The sequence below is a fragment of the Pipra filicauda genome, unplaced genomic scaffold (assembly GCF_003945595.2).
Source record: "Pipra filicauda isolate LSUMZ 115617 unplaced genomic scaffold, ASM394559v2 scaffold213_size2393758_pilon, whole genome shotgun sequence".
NCBI classification, from domain to species: Eukaryota; Metazoa; Chordata; class Aves; order Passeriformes; family Pipridae; genus Pipra; species Pipra filicauda.
The window spans coordinates 298,842-319,142 of record NW_024104325.1 but is presented as its reverse complement, the minus strand read 5'-3'; the positions used below and the strand labels follow the sequence as shown (position 1 = coordinate 319,142).

General features: G+C 38.7%; 1 protein-coding gene and 1 long non-coding RNA gene across 5 annotated transcripts in view; one reads left to right on the top strand and one right to left on the bottom strand.

Annotated features, from left to right (window-relative positions):
- VTI1A (vesicle transport through interaction with t-SNAREs 1A) overlaps positions 1–20,301 on the top strand; it is a 273,846-nt gene that overhangs the window by 187,288 nt on the left and 66,257 nt on the right. The window lies entirely within an intron of this gene.
- On the bottom strand, positions 811–6,919 carry LOC120323222. The gene is made up of 3 exons (XR_005563494.1): positions 6,779–6,919; positions 2,781–2,954; positions 811–970 (listed from the first exon to the last, which is right to left on the bottom strand). It is a non-coding gene; the product is annotated as an uncharacterized LOC120323222 (long non-coding RNA).

Here is a 20,301-nt window from a genome sequence, read left to right as displayed (position 1 = left end):
TGTTACTTATGAACAATAAAAAAAGCTCTGAATGTGCCCCATGACAAACTCCTGACCCTGTGCAATGCCACAGTGTGACAGTACCAAAGGTGCAACACTCTTCCACTCTAACTCTCCCATGTGTGGGAACTTTCACTCTACCAAGTGCTCACTGGGAAATGCTCTGTCCTGTCTCTGTGTCCCTGTGACAGTGCTTACCTGCATTTTCTGAAATGACATGAAGTGTTCTCAGATATTCAGTCATTCTGAGACTGCTGTTTCTTATCAGATTTTTACAAAGAAGAAGGCATTGCAGCTTTGAAATGAGCATCCAGAAGTTTGTCAGAAGAATGATGTTAAATATTACTAACTGTGTCAACTCATGGTCTGGATGTTTTGTATGAGTGGGTTAAGTTCCAGTAGCTACAGATGCAAGCAAGCAGCTGAACTTGGAAGATACTCATTTCCAAAAACATATTTGAGGGTATCATATTTTGCAAGATATAGAAATTCATCTAGACCATGAAGTACAGCCTGGGACCAGTTAAATGAGTTCATGTCATAGGCTTCAAGGTAACTGTTACTGTGGCTTGGGCCTGATCCTCACACAGTTGTTTGGATAAACCCTGACATGAGACATCCCTGGGAATTACTGTCAGGCTGTGGCTCAGGACTCTGTCTCCCAGCTCAGCAGGGATTTTTGTCCAACAAGTCCTTCTGTCTGGCTTCCTGGTAAGTGGGCTGGAGGTGTGCATGTATGTACTCACGCCCTTATAAAAAGACTTTGTATAAGTGACCATTACTTGAAAGATCCAGGAGCAAATTGTTGGCTGCTAAATGGGAGGCCCGGTAGTTGTTTCTGGTGCAATAATCTCCTTGTTCTGCAGGATGGTGCCACAGCAGATCACAAAGTTGCTGAAGGGTTGCATGGGCTTCCTGTGCTTCTGGGTACGGTGGCATAACAGCTGCCTCTTGGGTCTGAAGCTTGCCTCTTTGTTAAAAATAAAATCTGCTTAAGTGTCACCCTTTTTGAAAGAATTCTTCAGAGTTCAAAGTGAATTATCTCAGGGATGATGATAATCATTGGCCTTTAATTGAACTGTGGGGCTTCAAATGTAGAAACCAGTTCATGGTTAATCATTTAAGTTCATCAGAAATAAGATTCAAGTTGGGGCAATTAGACAATTGCTTCATTACTCAAACTGTCTAATGATGTTTCACTGATCTTTCACAAATGATAATACAATAGATGAACTGTGCAGTTTAAATTATTCCAGTTTTAGATAGTTGAACAGTGACTTACCAAAACTGTTAATGGAAGTTATTCAAGATGTGCTGTCTAAATCCTTTCCAATTAGTGTTGAGGTCTTGAAGGGCCATTCTTAGCTTTTTATTAATATGTTCAGTTTATTAATGTATTTTTTTATATATGCATAGTGTGACTGCCTGGTACATCTCAAGATGTTGCATAATTATTATCCTTTTAATTTGTTTTACTTGGGTTTTACTCCTTTGTCTTGCTTAAAATTCAGAAATATTTCATAGCTTAATAACTTAATAACTCATTAGAAAGCCATGACATGTACTGGAGGTTACCTCAAAGGCTATCCATATTTAACAGTAAACTTGAGATAATTCATTGACAGTATGACTGTCATTGACCACTTTAAATATTTCAGGTTGTGTTTTGACCTTTTGCCTTACATTTAAACCATATGGAGAAACTGAGATTGTGTACAAAATTGGGGTCTTTACCAGATGGTTATGGCATTAGGAAGCAACAAAAAATGACTACCGTGTAGTAATAGTACTACATATATATAATATATTAAATATACACTTGTATATTTAATAACATTTTTTACCTTACTATGTTTTAGATATGAGTCTTTCTTATTAAAAAATCCCCAATAAAAAGAACTTCTGCTTCCACTTTTAGAGCAACATCTGTGGCCAACAAATTATTGCCTAAATATGATATGAGATACAAATCAGGTTTTTGAAAAACAGGACTAATTAAAAAGCTAATGGTGTTTTTCAGGTCTTTCATGCTTTTACTTTGCCATGTATAAAGGGATCTTGTTTTGGATGCTTGAAGTGATGTTCTCTTGGGAGCCTCCTTACTGAGATATAGTGTACAGAACCAAGATTCGAGGAGACATTGCTCTCCAGAGTCACAAACAAACAGAAGGTTTAGAATGGCCTGTTCCGTTTTGGTGGGCTTTTCTTGAAAGACCTCAAATGGCTGGGCAAGTCTTAGCTTTCCTGTGAAAATGCAGCACGTCTTTAGTCTCTGACTTTTCACACTTTTGTCAGACCATCTACTGCTGTCAGACCATCTACTGTTCTCATGAGAGAACAAAACTGTAGCGTGGCACCTCACCCCACTGTGTGTATGCCTGAGTTTACCTGTGTTGGTGGACACATGAGATTTCTCTAGGTTGGCCATGTGACAGATTGTTTCCAATTCTCTCCCTGTTGACATCCATGAAATATTTTATTTCATAGAGTTCAAATGCAGTTCTAGAAACAAAATGAGCATGTTTTAATTGGTTTATGTCATAAAATGTAAGCTGTCATACTGCATTTACAAGGATTCCACAAATTTCCATTACCATCCTGTTTTGATTTAACTTGGTAATGATATTTATGTAAAAAGGCTCCGTGATAAGCTACCCTTACAAACAACTAATGATGAAGAGGGATGGAAGGAAGATGGGAAAGTATTTAATTCCCTGGAAAGGCTTCTGTATTGTTGACCTTTGTGCAGGCCATCACCCTTGAACCTCTCTGTTACATACCCTTCCTTCCCTTTTGCTATCATCTGCCAGTCTATGGATGCCATAACTTGGTGTCTTGGTTGAATAGTGACTCCAGAACAGTTTCTGATGTACTTCTCATACAGCGCAACTATCCTTCACACAAGGCTGGAGGTAACTTTGAGGAATGTGGCTTTGTATTCGTCTGTATGATATCTGCAAAGAAAATAGCCTGTTACTGCAATATTTGAATACAGTGAAGGCAGCTTGATCCAAGTTCCCCAGCTGTTCTCATCCACAACTGGTGACCCACAACCACATAATCCACAGTGTTTTGAGCTGACAGTTTGATGATAGATGCTTATTGTCCATGGGATATTTTGAGGCTGGGCAGTGATCTCTAGGTCCTAAATATTGCAACTTTTCTAAGTATTTTTCTATTTTTGGGACTTCCAATGGGAGCATGTATTTCTAGTCACATGTAGCAGTGTGTACATGTATTCTTTGTCACAGGTCTCTTTTTCTCTCTGAAAGCTTTTACCTTGCATGAAACTGCTTGGAATCTTCCTGCACCTTTGAAATTTCACAGGGAGTCAAATAACTAATTTGTTCCCAGGTGGGTTGGGCACCTCCCCAGGTGCCTCCCATTCCAGAATCTGCGTGTGTCCTGCTGTCCTCCTCGCAGTGCTGAACACTGGCCAGAAAGGCCTGCACACTCTTTCCCATGCAATGCCAGAAGCCTTTGGGGAATGTTACTGCCCTGGAAAGGAAACTGAAGAACCACTTAAGGTCTTGTAACTCATGATAGCTAAAAAGCTTAAGAATGCCCTTGAGTATTGGTTTCAAATGCCATTGTTTCTCTGGTGAAGTCTGGAGCGTGACATGTACTCAGCATCAGGATGCACTGTGCAGTGATATTGGGCTCTGGTTATATTATGTAATGGCAAGTTCTTATAGTAGTGAAATTTGAGACACCTCAGTGGAAAACATTGGGGCCCCTTAAATCTGTAGTACATGGTTCTCAGAGGTCTTTGTGGGCCCATTTGATGTGTTTAGCATTAAGTGTTTTTTCTCCTACCACCTGTAGTTTGGTTCACATTCCTCTCACCTTTTCTTACTACTACACTAATGCCAAGCTGTTTCCAGAACTGCTCTGCTCTCAAAGACATTTTCTGCTAGGTTTTATTCTAAATAAGTACAAGAAAGGTCTTTATTATTTGCAAATTAAAAGCATATCCAGCTTTTCTCCTTCAAAAGAAATTTGGGTTCCTTTTAGGTGACAAATAAGTAATGAATTAGAAGCTGAAGGTGGTATGCTTCTAATTTCTGCAAGATTAAAGATCTTTTTAAATGAAGAATTTCTACTCTGTCTATTGGGGAAAAATAGGGGGAAGCACTCCATTTTGTATCTACTGCAGCCATAACATAGCTCCTTAAAAACTAGAGCAAAACTGTCGCTTAACTTTCCCTAATTGCTGGAGCAGTCCAAGATTTCTGTCTGGCTGTGAAGCTTTTGCTCAATTTATGCTATAAATTGGAATTGTTTTCTAACCATTTCCTAAGTAAGCACAATTTAACCAGTTAGCAGACTGATTTAGTGGCTGAATTCCAATGTCCTTGTTCTGTGAATGGTTCCATTGGCTTAATTGACTCCTTGGGAAGTAAGCAAGTATTCAAAGTGATGGACCTCGGTTTTAACCAGTTGTATGTAGCAGCCAGCTGAAATACAACTTCTTGTACATATGAAAACAATGGTGCTGTTCATAGTTCCAGCCTCAAGAGATACAGTCACTAATATAATGACAATTTAAAAGTTCTATTGATGCATATATTTCTTTACCATTGCACATCATGAAGTACTCTAAGAAACCAGAGTATTCTTTGTTTAACAGCTAGTCAGCTAACACTCTAAGAAATCTTTCATGAAGTTTATGTAATTCATGGTTTGAAAAAATTTTATTTCCCAAAATGAAGTGACAAGTGCATGAGGTGAGAATGCAATTAAAAATGCCCTGCCAATTTTATAAACAGACAAGCCTAGGTACAATGAATTTCTCACGTCCTCAGGAGTTGTACTGTGTGTTGATCAACATCAGGTTCTCTAAAGAGTAATTCAAGCAGATTTTGATGGATCCCAGAAAGGAGGTAGGAATACTTTTCCCATACAAGGTAACTGCTCTGATATACCAATTGTTTGATGAAGAAAGTATGCATTTCTGTTATAATGACGGAAAACAATGAAAACAAGTTCTTAAAGGCTTTTAGGAAGTTCTTAAAAGATGCCATGTTAATTACTCTTAGGTATTTTTCAGCTTAATGGCAGCTGACTATGGTGCTTAGACAGGGTTAAATTAATCAACAGCTTCCTAATTAAAACAAATATCTTCTCCTAGAGATTTAAAATGTGGATTTTTGGTAGTAGTAGTTGTTGTTGTTATTAAACAGTCAAAATGCTTTTGTCAGATAAGGCAAGAAACGGATTCTTGATCCTAGGAACTTCCCACATACTGTTCCTGAATACATTAGCATTAACTGTTTTGCCTTCCAGACAACAAATTATGAAAAAGCTCTTTAAAGTGGGTGATAGGGAAAGGATGGTGGAAGCCAGTGAGGTGGTGGTTAACACATTTGTTTGCAGAGTTTGCAGGCTCCCTTCAGACGTGCTGTAGTTTGTGAAGAGCTTGTCTGTTCTCACTTGAGCCCTTTTATAGGAAAGCCCAGCACAGAGGCTTTGCTTTGGTCATAGACTTAGAATCTCAGGCTGGATATTACAGCTCTGAAGGAGAATTGACAGAGCTGTGGGAGGAAGCTATTCTTCACTGGCCTTCACTTTCAGGAGGTTTAAAATTCTCCAAATTCTCAACTTAACTTTTTTAAAATTATCAAATCAAGTTTATTGAGTTAACTTTGGTCTGGACTGTAGGCCAGTGTCATGAAAACTCATCCTTGAGAAATATGCAGCCCTTCTGACCCTTCCTGTCTCCCAGTCACACTTTAACATTTCTATTTGGCAGGCTAACTTTCACCATGCTAGGATAATTATTTGGTACCACTCTACAGCTTTGGTAAATACCAGGTCAAATTGATTTGTCCCATTGTTACTCAGAAATGAACTAAATTAACAGATTAGTAGTATTAATGTGGTTTAAATGTGATGACGTTATCTTGCATAGATTTGATATGGATATGGCTCAAAATGGATAACTGGTGCATTTTCATGTGCAAAATCCAGAGTCTGCTTTGAATGTTTATCTTAAAGTTGTCTATAAACTATGAAACTCCATTTCAACCACATAATTTCCTTTTAGTATGCTTGCCCATCAGCTGTTAAATGTCAAAAAAATATTAGGAGCTTCAGCAATGGGTCCATTTTATGTGTATAGTAAACTTTTTCATCCTAGTAAAGTTTATTTAGGTATCATAAGCTAATAACATTCTAATGCATGAAGAAAGCATGTTTTCTTTCTTCTGAATCAGACAGTGTTCCCCTGATAACTATCCTGAGGTAAAATATAATGAAATTGGCTTTAGTTTTACAAGCACTATCATCATGTCATGTGTTGGCAAAGTTTATAAAATAACTGGGTGTATACACTACATTGATATTAAAAAAAAGAACAGGGAGATTAGAAGAAGGTATTTAATGAGACATGAGAAAAATATAGCTTCTTGATGGCGATATTGGGAGAAAAGTTTTTCTCCTCTAAAAAGAAATAGTGAATTTGAGTAAGAAAACCCACAGAAATCAGCAGGGCTCTGAAGCTTTTTCTCACAACTCTATTCAAATTTAATGAAAAGGAGTATTCTTTCTGTAAGGCTTTGTATCACCCTCTAACTTTCCATTGCAGAAATCTTTTCTGTCATCCCAGGTAAAAATCCAACCTAACCCCACCCCAGTTACTGAATCCTATAGGATTTTTCCGTAGGAGTAATTAAAAACACTCAACTTTTTACTTTCTGCCATAAATCCTAAAGAGCTGTGGGAGAAAAGTAGGCTTTAGAGGAGTGGGAAAAATTCCTTCTGAGTGAAAGCAACTCACCCGATGTCCCATGTACATCCTGAGTGAGGAATTTCAGATTAGTGTTTGCCTCATCCTTGCTTTGTGAACTCTGGCTATGGGATGATGCTGTCATTGAGAGTGGAACTGTCTTGCATTTCTGAGTAGCCTGGAATGGGGCCATGCACCGATGTGTTCAGTCTAGTGTTTACACGGGATCTGTTTGTGTAACTGAAGGAATGGAGTCTGTGTAAACAATTCCCATCGATTATGACAGCTCATACCAGCTCAGCAGTATTAGATTCAGTACCTACATGTATGAGGCTGATATCTATTTGTTTTCTCACTATACTGGAGTGTTTATTAATAAGATTTAGTATGTAAATACCCCTCTCTAGTGCTCAGTGCTAAACATGCTCTCCTTTTAATGGGATTTTTGTTTTGTCCTAGTAATATTAGCTTAAGAGCCATTGATGGCACAACCTGGTGCTAATTCAAGCATTATTACTGCCTGTGTAACATGCTGCCCTGAATCATTCAAAAAATAAATATTCATTAATTCGATGTCTCAATGGAAGGTGATGACACAAATATTGTAGCAGGCCTGTAAAGTGATGGTCATTGTCAAAACTACGGTGACTTTGACATGCAGATATAGATACAAGGAGAGAATCTACAATCACTTCCCATCAGCTTGTTGTCAAGCTGACATTTCCCCTTGCTTAGTCAACAACCTGTTTCTTAAGCTGTGTCACACCCATCCCAGTTTAGGTTTAACAATGCCGTCTCTCTGTTCCAACAGCTGGTTTGGTATTGTCATTTCACTGAAGAACACTTTATGTGATATATCATACGCTTGCCTGAGGACTTTTTCCTACTAGTATATCTCACTCACAGAGAACCTTTGGTGAATCTCTTGCCATATTTTATTTGAGAAGGTGTTGTAACTCCTTGTAGTTGGCCTCAGCCCCAGTCAAGGTCAGTGCCAAACTTGGTACTGGTGCCAGTAGTCTGTTATCCCTGGCATAGCTGTACTGTTCCTCTGAAGGATGTTAGCTGAGTCAATAATAGATGTTTCTGTCACTATTTAACACTGGAAGTTTGGCTGGAAAAGTAATGTTGGCAGGGTTTGGTTTGGTTTTGTCTTTCTCGTTCCTAGCCAGCATAGCAATGCCTGAAAAATATGTCATGGAGACTAAGCATTACCACTGTACAACCTGTGGTTGCAGCTGATCAGTCCTTCAGCCTGACCAGAGTCAGGCTGTGCCTGAGGTCCAAGGGAAGGAGACAGGCTGCAGTGCTCTTCTGTGGCTGTGAAAACTGCAGGTGCCCATCTGTTCTGCTCTCACCTCTTCTGAGCAGAGCAAACTTGAGAGGTCCAATGTAAACTCTACCACCCTGTTCTGTTTCTCCTTTTCTGAAGTGCTGCAAATACAATCAGGGCACTCTGGCCATCAGATGCTGAAGGTGCTTCTTAAACCACTGGTTTCTTAGCAGTTCTGCCCAAGCTGGATTTGGTCCATGCTCTTTCCAACCTGTCCCTCACTGAAGCATATATTCATATTTGGAACTTAATAATTGATTTTATACAACCTCAGTGTCAGTGAAATCAGGGGAATTAACTGAGGGAAAAAGAGCAGTAGTAAAGAGTAGGGCTGGTGTTTGGATGACCACACCCCCCCTCTCTCTTTCCATGTGGCTGGGAATTGTTTTTACTATGCAAGAGCATTAAGGTTAAAGAAGAAGCACTGACTTTAAGCTCATGGGGCTGTGTGTTGATATGATACAGTACTTGGGGAGCATTGTCCTGCAGTACCATAACCTAGTCAGGTAGTTTCAGGATTTCCTTCCCTTCATGGTTTTAAGAATCTTACCATTATTATCTATCTTTTTGTGGTTTTCTAGACTGTGGTTGACTGATACTATTGCAGTACAAATTAAATTCTGCTTGCAGTGATTTTCCCTAGATCTCATTTGCTGCTTTCCTGCACAGGTTATTAAGTGTCACAGCTCAGGAGTACCAATTATTAGTTTATTCATTTAATGGGTAGTTTTAATGTTCTAGGAGAACCCATTTTCTTAACTTAATGGTAGTATTTTCAGGCTGTTGCATAACATTTAACTAGTTATTATTTGTTCTTTGCTCTTTGAACATGTCTAGTTATACTTTTCTGGCATCGTTGCAAATACAGTTCTACAACGTAAGTAAAGCAAGCACTTAGATTTGATGGATAGTTTCAACTGTAAGTCTTTATTTTTTCTTGTGTTTAGTCCTAATTATCTAGCATTTCTAGTGACACTTAAGCATTGGCAAAGCTTCTATAAATTCAAAAGTTTAGTAAAGCTAGAGCCCATGAAATATGCCACTAGGAAAATGTTTCATGTATGTCAGTGTGTTTAAGCTTGGTTTACTGACATTGTGCTTTCAAAAGGTTTTATCTGGCGATACTATTCACCCTTGGTTAACAGCAGATATTTAAGCCCTGGTCATGCAAAGCAAATTTGCTACTCCTGTCTTTCAGGGGCTTGTGTCCAAGCATGGGAATCATAAATCTGAGCGAGGCATAGAAGCCAGGTTAAGGAGAGGCAGGATAGGGAGTGCTTTCCACTGCTCCTACCAAAGCTGCAATTCTCCATCTCAACTAAAGGTGCTTAAATTGCACCCATATGTCACATGTATAGATGCTGCATCTATATGATGCTTCCAAGGGTCTAGACTTAGTTACCTTTGAGATGCCAAACATGATTTCTGCCCTTCACCTCCCCCCTGCCCAAGGCTGTCACACAGATCAGTGTGTCTGTTTTAAGCAGTTCTGTCCATCTTCTCGGATTGTGACTCAGCCTGGCTTTGAAGGGCAGGAGGCAGGCCACTCTGATCTCTGGGCTAGATCCCTGCTGCAGTCCTCCTTGCCCAATTGGTAGTTTCCATATCTCTGGATCACCTCTGCTTAAGCAGTGAAGACTGTGACGATACAACATTTGTAGGCTCTGGGATGAATACTTGCTCATTCATTTCATATTGTAAAACTTGATGCAATTGTAATCTGTGCCTGTTTCCTAAATTTTTTTTTCTTCTTTCAAGTTTTTATTTTTCCTTGTGTCCCAGCTCAATTCGCAAAGGAAACCAGGCTTATTCGTTCATTATGTCTCATGTTTGCTGACACATTGGACACTGAATTAAGCCAGCGTGGCTGAAGCAGTTTCTACTCATGGTACATTCTGCCTTTCTTTGGGAAGTCAGTACAACCACCGTGGTGATAGCTGAATAGGATGTGCATTTGTTCCTCCACCACTGTTTGTAATCTGCTATATTAATGTAGCCTGACATTGGTTTAAATTTACGGTATAATACTGTGTTGTAAACTGCAGCTGTTCACAAATAGATTCATTTCCCATTCAGGCACCTCTCCAGTGAAGGCGATAACCTCCAGGAGCGCAGCAGGACACCGCTTCAGTCAGCCCAGTGTGATCTGCTGTCACACGTGTCAGCACTCTGTCCAGCCACATCCTCGTGGTCACTTCTGGTTTTGCTGCCCACTCAGAAGGTTGACCAAAAAAAACCTGGGCTGGAGCTGACTAGAATATAAGATAAATAAGTGCTTATGAGTTAGGGGCTCACATGGAGGCAGTCTGAAGAAGCTTTTCCTTACTTTAGTGTATTGGGTAACTCAGTAGAATAGAGCTTTTGGTCATTTACAGTCAAACCAATTACTTCATTTGGGAGAGAAGGCATTAGATCTGCACAGTAGCTTCTCTTCAGTGAAAAAGTCATTGCTATTTAGATGTTATCTAGATTTCCTGCATGAGAGTTGGAACAGAGCCAAACATTACATGACTCCAGAAAAAAATATTGCTTTAAAATTTTACTTGGCGTTTTAGAGAATGATTTACTTTTTAGAGAATGAGGTGAGGAGAAAAAGGAAGGAGCTATGTGACAGAGAAAGAGACACAAATTTTTATATTGGGAGTATCTGAGGAAAGTCATACAGGAGGGTTTTTTATTTTATTTTATTTTAGTCTAAAGTGTATTTCAGTGTGTTTGCCATATTTATCAAACTATGCTAAAGGAACAGCAATACATACATGTAAGTAATGATGCTGGATTTTATCAGAGAGCTCTGTAAAATCTACAAATTACCCTTGAAATTGTAGGTACACTGTATTTCTACACCTGACTACCATCTCCATTTTGAACATCGGGCTAATTTGCTTTCTCCATTGTTATCTTATCTCCATTTTGGATTGAGATTCCCTGGGAAGGGAGAAGGTGCTAACAGTACAGAGTGAGTGACAAGCTGGCTCCTTTTCAAAAGATGCTTCATAGCATAATAGGTTGGGAGCAGCTTTTGAAATCCCATTCATTCTGGCTTCTTGACACAGTCTTGGGGTCTGCAACAATGAAACGTCCCCTGAGATAGAACAAAAGGCCAGTTGTTTTAACACAGTCCTTTAAAATATAGTTTTGGAGAATGTGCAGAGAGCTTGGGCAGGGGAGAACAAGCAAGGCAATCTCTCCTAACAAAAGTTGCTTTTTTACTGAAAGAGACCACAGAAGAAGAGAGAGGCTTTCTGCATAAGAGAATAATCCATGATTCAATAAGTTATGTGGAGCAGGGGTGTGTGCAGTCCCACCTTAGAGAAATCCAGTCTAAGCCAAGAGAGCACCATGACATGAATCAGTGACCTGCAAAAGGCTGTCCATTTCCATGCATTCTTGTGAATTCACAGTGACAGTGCAAATCAAACAAAAAAATATGGGGGCATTTGCTGTAGGTCTTCTTATGGCTGTGAAGAGTGAGGCATCATAAACTGCTGATCAGATGGGAGCTCTGGGCACTGGGGAGCACTGAGCTACTGGGTGATTTTGGTATATTAATCGTGATCCAGGGCAAACAGCCCCTGTGCCTTATGGTCCTGTTTATGTAAGGAGGATGCTGGGTGGAGGGTTTCCATATGGGAGGAACCACAGTGTGACAGTCCATTGCAGTATACGCACTTGTAATGCATAGCAGAAGTCATCAAAAGAATTGTTACCAGGATTGTGACATGTTCTAAAGTACCATTTGTAGTTAATTTCTTTGTTTTACTTTACATATTCATTAATGCACAAGAAAGAACTGGATTGTGCCATCTAGCAATAAAACACCAGACTGGAATATGTAATCTGGCTGGACTTCTTTCTCTCTCCACTATATGAAAAGTGTTTTCTGCTCCTTTTTTTTCCTGGTTTTTGAAGTGAAGGTGACAATTCTCACGAAGTGTTGGGAGATCTTTAATTTGAAATCTGTAAATGAAAGGTATCTTCAGGTACTTCGGTTGTCATTATTAGCACATCACTTCTGGATGAGATGATTAAAAACAAGTCAAACTATCAAATACATATCTTGTAAAAATAAACACATTTTTAGAATAGCAGCCATTTTTCTAGGTCATAAAAAGACAGAATGTTTCAGGTGATGTTATCAAGTTCAGAAATACCTTGTTTGAGAGAGAACATTCAAAAGATACTGATTTATGCCTACTGCTATTGTTTTAGCAGAAGCTAACAAGAACAGTATTTGTTAAAGGAAACTGTTTAATATTGGGATAATTCCCATATAAAACAGCTTGTAGGAAGTCCCATGTAAAAGTTCCATTTTTGTTTTCTATCAAAATCAGATGGCAGAGCCTGTCACGGGAGAATAACTTAAGACATTTTGAGACCCTCAAGTTGTGGAGGGCAGTTATTCCACCCTCGAATTAACAGACGAAGCTTGGTAAATGTAACAATCTCCAGTGGGTTTATTTGACTCCTATAGATTGGCTTCTTGTGTAATCCAGGGCAATTCTGAATTTACTCTAGTTTGTTTCAGGAAATCAAACCACAGCAGTGACTATAAAGATACTTTTACATCCCATTCTAGTAGCTTTCTCAGAAAATGTTCTTGTTTACAATCACAAAGACCAGAGCATCCCTATAATTTAGAGAAATGGATAATTATGATTGCCTGATAGCACGTCCCGTGTTTTTAATTCTTACTGTTTGGTTTTTTACCCTAAAACTTGTATCACTGCTGTGAAAATTTCATGGCTTAGGGATTGGTTACAAATCCATGTTTAATTTGCTTTTTTTTTGTGACCAAAAAAGGGATAGAGCTGTGGAAAACTGGTGATTTTGTGCACATTTTTACAATGCTCCTAAAAACTAAGTGAAAAATTGTATGTCTCTTTCCAATTAGGAAATTTGTGTGCCTTTGTGGTTGCTATTTACAAGTTGCCTTTCATTTTACTGTTCCATGTGTGGTTTACTCTGGTTTTAAGCTGCAGTGTTTACCTAAAAAACAGGGCAAAGCCAAGCTACCATTGCTGCTGTGTGAAAACTATTGCATTTAGCCAGCAACTACTAACAGAAAAAATGTAAACCACTGGCATACTCTGAGTAGTCAGAACCACAAAGGCAGGTAAAAGCCAGTTAAAATTTGACACTTGGCCACATGGTGAATTTTTGAGAACCCCAGCTGTCTGAGGTGTAAGAACATCTGTGATTGTCAACAGTTCATTAGAAAATTACTGGCAATAAAAAAATGCCAACCCACCTCTTCCTGTAAGCAATTTGATTCCTGATGGTCTGCCTGTCCTCAGTATTATTTTACTTCATTCACAGAGAGACAAATTTTGCAACAAATTTTTCTCCTGTGTTTTCCTGGTGGTGCGGTGGTCTAACATCATTATTCACTCCTTACTTATACCAGATTTGAATATGCCATTGTTTCTTGGACAATAAAAACATCATTTGCCTAGCAGTCATCACATACATTAAATCTTTGCCATATGTGTATTACATTCCTGTGTCGTATTCCTTGGACAGAGCCTGCGTAAGTTCCTTTGGCTCGGGCTTTGACATGATCACTGCAATAACTGAGAAAGCTTCCATTAATAACTGGTCAAAGCACGCAGTTAATACTTTATCAGAACTCCTTGCAGTATTTGGATGATATCGATCTCCAGTGTGGGACTGTCTGGCAGTTTACACATTAGAGCAAAAATATGTGAAGTCAGGAGCAATCACCCATTTTTACAGTTAAAGAAACAAGAAAAAAGATGGCATGCCTGATCAGACCTGTCTGTGCAGGGAACCTAAAACAGGCTGTAAGTCTGGCTGTAGGATCTTCTTGAGTTTTTCAGGTCTGCTGCTTGGATTCTTCTTCTCTTTGAATTTTTGGCTGCCCGCAACAGGATTTCCATTGCTAACATTGTCTCTGTGCCACATAGCAGTGGGGGTTGGAGAACTACTATTTAGTATTTTTTTCTCACATGTTTTTGCAGCTCCCCCTTATTTCTTTTCTTGTATTTGGCTATAGAGCTGAGGGTGAGATCACACATGTATAGAATGAGAATTGTAGAAACACATTACTCGACCGTATTTAGTGCCAGCATTTGAAAGTGCCAAATTGCTTTTTGGGTTTTCAGTATCACATGCTGGAGACGTCACAGGCTACTACTATTCATTGATGTTTACTCTTTTCAGCACTTGTGTGATATTTATAAATACTTCCACAGATGAAATACCCTTTTAGCTACAGGATGCTGGTATACTGACTTATCATATAAAAACAATATAGTGCTTCTGGTCCAGTGGTTCTGAGTTTGTAGACTTCTCTGTTAGACTTTTGAAATGAGCCAGTTATGAAAGAAAAGATAGTTTAACCGTGACACTTACTCATTGTTTTTGCCCTCAGCAGTTCTGTATAGACTCTCTTCATAATTAAGGGCTTTACTGAGTAAAGAAGATTCCCAGCAGTCACCCTGGAATTGGATTAACAGCACAAGAAACTCCCCCTTGCTAACCACATGTTCAGTCCCTTTCTGTCTTCCCATGTACAAGCCCTTCTTCAATTTGCTTAAATGAATTGCTGTAATTTGGCTCTATAGACTTGAAGAAATTGAGCCAGGCTTTATTTAGAAGTATAGTGGTGCATAGAGTCTCCATCTGAAATTAGGGCCATGTTGTACAAATTACTGTATAAACACAAATTAAGAGAAATCCTCTGCACTGATGAGTTGATAATCTTGTTTGTCAAGACAAAGAATGGGAGAAAGGAGCTATATGCTGTAGTTGCATAGACTGTGACTTAGCAAAGGTGGTGCAGAGAATGCATCACAACATTTAGAAGTGAACCTTTGTTTCTCATATCTGAATATGCTGCCTTAATTGCAAGACTGACTTCTATTTTGTCAGTCATTGCAAACTCTGGAATCATTTGAGGTTGATACTGAGCCAGGCCACATATGGCCATGAAAACAATATAGTTAACATTTAACAGAACTGCATCTCTTTACCTGCAGATATGTGAAAATAAGTAAATTTTGTCTTCCTGAATTATAAACTACATCCTTTCTACACTGGTATAAAAAAAGGGATCATTTCACTACATTCGTGTTTTAAAGGTGGTGTCTGGTTCAGCATATCCCAACAGTCTCCAACCTTTTCTCAATCATCTGTGGGATAATGGTGTAAATATCTTTGCACAAGTCATGCTGCACAACTTCATTGTATTCATTGTCTTTTGAGAAAAGTTTTTTTCTTTCTTTAGGCTCAACTGAATCTGTCATTTTCATGTGAGGTGACTCAGTTTTTTGGGTACCCTCTGTAGTAGATACCTTGGATGTGAAGAAGTGACTAACAAACTATGCAGATGTAGAATATTGACAGATGTACTCCAAGTAGTCTAGCTGTGGTGTATAAGATATTACCATCTCTTTGCTGTCCATCCCATCCATCCGAGGTTGCCAACCCTACAGCAAACCTGACAAAATCAAATGGGAGGGGTGTGTTTCAGTCATTTCAGTGCAAAGACTAGAAATTTAAATCAAACCTAACTTTTGTTGGAGATAAAAAACTGAACCGCCAACTTTGCACCAAGCAAACTGTTCTGTGCCTTGGGAAGCACCCAAGGGCTGACACAGCAGAGAAGGATAGTGTATCCAAAAGGCAGCTAAGAGAAAGTTGTGTCAGAGCCTTCGAAGCATCACCAGAATGAAGAGCTGTGTGAAAGCTCTGCAGTCATTGTCAGAGCCCCATTCACAACCATGATCAAATATCACAGGTCACCCGTGTTGTTAGGGACCGCATCAGAGCTTGTTGTGTCTGGGTGCCCATAGGTTCCAGCTGGATTACTAACAGTGGGAGGAGGGGGAAATGTGGGGTGTGAATGAGCCCTGTGTATATGGGAGTGAGGGTACCAGGCTGAATTTCCACCCTGAACCATCACGTGGTTTTAGACTCAATGATATCGATCTCAGAGGGTGTATAACTCTTGGATTGTGATTTGTATCCTAATGGTAATGAATTGGGTGGTGTCTTGAGATAGAGATTATATTCCTGTAATAATAAGATTCTAAAATATTAATTTTTTTCTGTGAGATCTGTGGGATTTGCAGGTTGGAAAAGACTGTTGATGCATTTTGTAAACGGTTGATATAATTTATAAATTGATGCCTTTCGAAAAAAAAAATCTAATTTCCAGATTTGGGGTTTATTTTGTCGTGAAAAATAATGACAGTATGAAGGTGTCTCTTTAAATACCTCGTGAAAGGACACAATAGTGCTCCCTGTGCTTGAGCAATGTATTTTTTTTACTTTCTTGGTAATGGTGGGGAAAGGAAGAGGAAGTTGGAGAGACATTTAAATATGTCAATTCTAGTTCAAAAATTACACAAGCAAACACTCTTGACCAAGGTGTTGAATTATAAAGTTTGATATTCCATAGAGCTAAATAGTTGGAAGTAATGCTGCTGGTAACAGACATTCATTTATTTACTTGAGGTGCCCATTGTTAGCACTAATAATATATTTCAACATATTGAAATTGCCAGATAATTCTTTTGTGACTTTTATGTTGGATGATATTGTTATTTAAATGAACCTGCAGACCACACGGTAATGAAGAAATACAGGTTTTGCTTAACAGTTATCAACCAGCATTCCAGCAAAATGAGAATTTTTACCTCCATTCATTCTGAGGGGAAGCTGAGGGTCACTGTTTTCAATATGGACCTTTTAAAAGCCTTTCAGCAGTGAATAATTATAAGCCACAGCTTCTGAAATTACCTGTTTTCACTGTAGGGAAGAAGAAACTTTTATCTTTTGTAATGAAGTACACTTGCTCATTCAAACTTTGTAAGAATTCCTTAAAATGTCAGTGCATTGGGCTGATTTAGTATTAGGTGGAGTAATAAAAGAAATCAATTTTTTAAATATACGGATACCCTTGTTTATTCAATTTTACTTTTCTTGAATTTTGGATCCATCTTGTCAAATAATACAGATGGAAAAAATGTGTTGAGCTGTTGTGTAAATAACCTTATCTGTACAAATTGCTGTTTACTAAAACAAATGTTACTTCCATTGCAGTTTCAAATTCATTTTGCACTTTCATTTGAAGACTGGGGTTTGAAGCTGTTTTGGTCATGCTTATTTTTCTATATTAAGTTTTAGAAAAAGATTTTCTTTTTTATAGTTCAAAACTATGTGGAAGATAGGGATTGGAAATATGGCTTGCAGCAATGGGCTTTGGACTTCTTGCTTTGTTCTTAAAAACAAACAGGTTGGCAGAATTTATTGGTGTAAAGTAACAGAAAAGTCATTATCTGGGGAGTAATTTTAAAAAAAATTATATACAATAATTTGTTAATTATTGCCAGAAAAAAAAGCATTCAGATTTACTTCTGAAAATGCACGTTCCGGTTAATGAAAAACATTACCCTGCAGCCTCTGTGGGATTTTTTCCACTTTTAAAAGTTTTTTTTTAAAAAAGGAAGAAACTGATCCCACACTCTCCTAAGTGGGATTTTTAGGCAAAGGCGAATTCAAGCCTCACTCTTAGACAATAAGCAAGCACAGAATTAAAGGTTGAAATTTTTGCTTTTGAATGCTACATATTTATTTTTACAGTAAAAATACTACTACTTTTTTTTTGTTTTAAGTAAATGACAGATTGAAAATTGGGTTAATTGTTTCAATCAAATATGTTTTTCCTCTACTTTGAACACTTCACACGCTCGATTTCCCTGCTCAGAGGAAGTCTTCTTCCCTGCCTTGGACAGCACCAACCCACTTCTGTTAGCATCACTCAAAAACCACTTCATCTGTAAAATAAAATCTAGCTTTGTAAATAAGATAATTTCACGGTAGCTAAAAGTTTTAATCCTGTCTATGAGGCTGTTTAGACTGAGAAATGCTGCTCCATTGTTTATCCAACAGTGTGAGAGAGGAGGCAGTGAAAGTAGCAACCTGATGGAAATAGATGATGTTGCCATTGGAGTTAAACTTTTTTAATGCCCTGCTCATAGTAACTGTGCTTATGGATGGGTAACCAGGTAGTTTGTAGCTGTCTATGTCTATCACCCAACTTGTTAAAAGTTTATTAGAATTTGGCCTGTGTGTTAGTCATATTTAAATACTGGCCATATGTTCAATGCTGTGCGAGGCTGACCCATATTTCATTCCATTGTTTAGTAAACTTTCTGTCTTCTGTCCATGTACTCAGGCTCCCAAGCTATGGTAACACATATAGTTGGGTGTCTAGAAGTGCAAACATAATCCTTATTATATATCCAGCAATGTTTTTGTGCTGTGAAATAGCCAGGACCAAGATCCTGAGGCAGTGTCCAAATACAGAGCAGAGTTGCCCCCTCCAGAGAATTTACATCCAGATGGCTGAGGCATATAAAGATGTTTTCTCAGGGTAACAAGTTGCCTCATGTCAGCTGACGGGAATATGCATTCTCAGCAAAGGCAGAGTAATTCAATCTGATTTAGCCCTTTCTCCTCTGATAACTTTTAAACCCAATGACAGGAGACAACAGGTGGATATAAGCAGATGGAGAAGCATGAGGAGTGAATAAGAAGGTCGGCTTCATAGGTAGTGGGCTCAATATTGCAGCAGCACAGCCATTGTCAAGCTTTTTTTCTGGCATCAGAGTTAAGAGGAGGCTTGAGAGGGGATTTGAAGGAGGATAACGAGGCAGCTTTGTGGACATGAACAAGGAGCTCTACCCAAGCATGGGGGCAGCAGGGGAGAAAGCACAAAGATCCTTGCTTGAAAAGGTAACAAATAGGTGATGGAGCCTACTGTCAGGGGCTGACTGGAGGTGGGAGCTCTCCCCTCTGGAATAAATGAATGAGAATAGGTTGGGAGGGGATTAGGCTGAGAATGCTTTGAAAGAAAAATCAAGTAGATTATGTTTATATAACAGAAAAAGGGAAACCATAGCAAAGAGGAGTAACAATGGTCAAAGTGATGAGCAAAGAAAATGCCAGTATCAAAAAAAAATTCTTCAAGCTTTTCCAAAGCCGCTCTTTCAATAAGCAGAAGGAAGAGGTGCATTGTAAGGATGGCTTTGTATGCATCCCCGTTATAACCAGCTCCTCACAGTTGCTTTCTGAAACTCAGGAATTATCACTGGAAATTTTCTAAGCCTGGCATCTACCTTTGAGATGAACAGTTATATTGCCTGAGCCCGAAGAATGTTCTTGTTCTTTATTATAGGGAAATAGGACAAATGTATACTTTCCTGCTGGAAAAAAAAAAAAAAGTAGTTGGTGTCTCCATTTGTGTTTTGTTTTTTTTTAAATTAGTGCAGGAATGGCACAAGAATCCTTTGATTTATCATAATCATTTAAAATTCAGCTTAACAGTCTGTTGAAAACACTGTTTTTGTTATGTCTTCAGTTGTGCAGTTTTCATTACTTGCTTCTGAAAAATATTGCTGGATTTTTTTAAAGGGTGTTTACTACCAGGCAGTCTTATGGCAAAGCACATATCTGTCCTTAGGCAACTATATTCCTCAAAATCTGGGAAAAAAAAGAACTGAGCTATACTGTATTCTTATATGAACCGTCTGCTGTTGATGGAAAGGCTGGAACAGATGATCTGAGCTGTCCTGTTAGTGCAGTAGGAGCATAACTCTGTCCTGGGTTGGAGACACAGGATTTAGCTTGACCTCATCTCTCCTGTCCCCTGTGCCAGTGGAGAGCAGTGACGTTGCACTGGTCCATTCTCTTTGGGAAGAACACAGCCAGCACTGCTGCTCCCGTGGCCACTGCCAGCCTATGTCCATATTGCTGTGTTGAAGGTCATCCTTTAAGTCTTTTGTTTTTGTCTCCTGCACACAAAAGACACATCTGCAGTTTGCTAGGGAGAGAAAAAGGAAAAGGTTGGTGTCAATCTTGCCGAATGGATGACTTTAGCAGTGAATAGTAAGCTGTGTCTGGATGTTTCGATGTCAGGGTGGCCTTATTACTGTACATACGTACAGAGGATTTTATAATCAATTTCAAAGATGTATGATGGTTTTGACGTGTGGCATATATACAAGGGTGCACTAATCACTGGTTTAATGTAATGCTTAGCCCTGTTGTGAACACTGTCATTTGTTTAACACACAAATCATATTAAGCCAACCACCAGCTATAATTTTGAAAATTGGTGGAATATTCCTATAAAGAAGCACAAAAGACTGTAAAGATTGAATAAGTTCATTGTCTTAGTGACCAGTTGGGGAGGGGAAGGTCATCCTCTTTA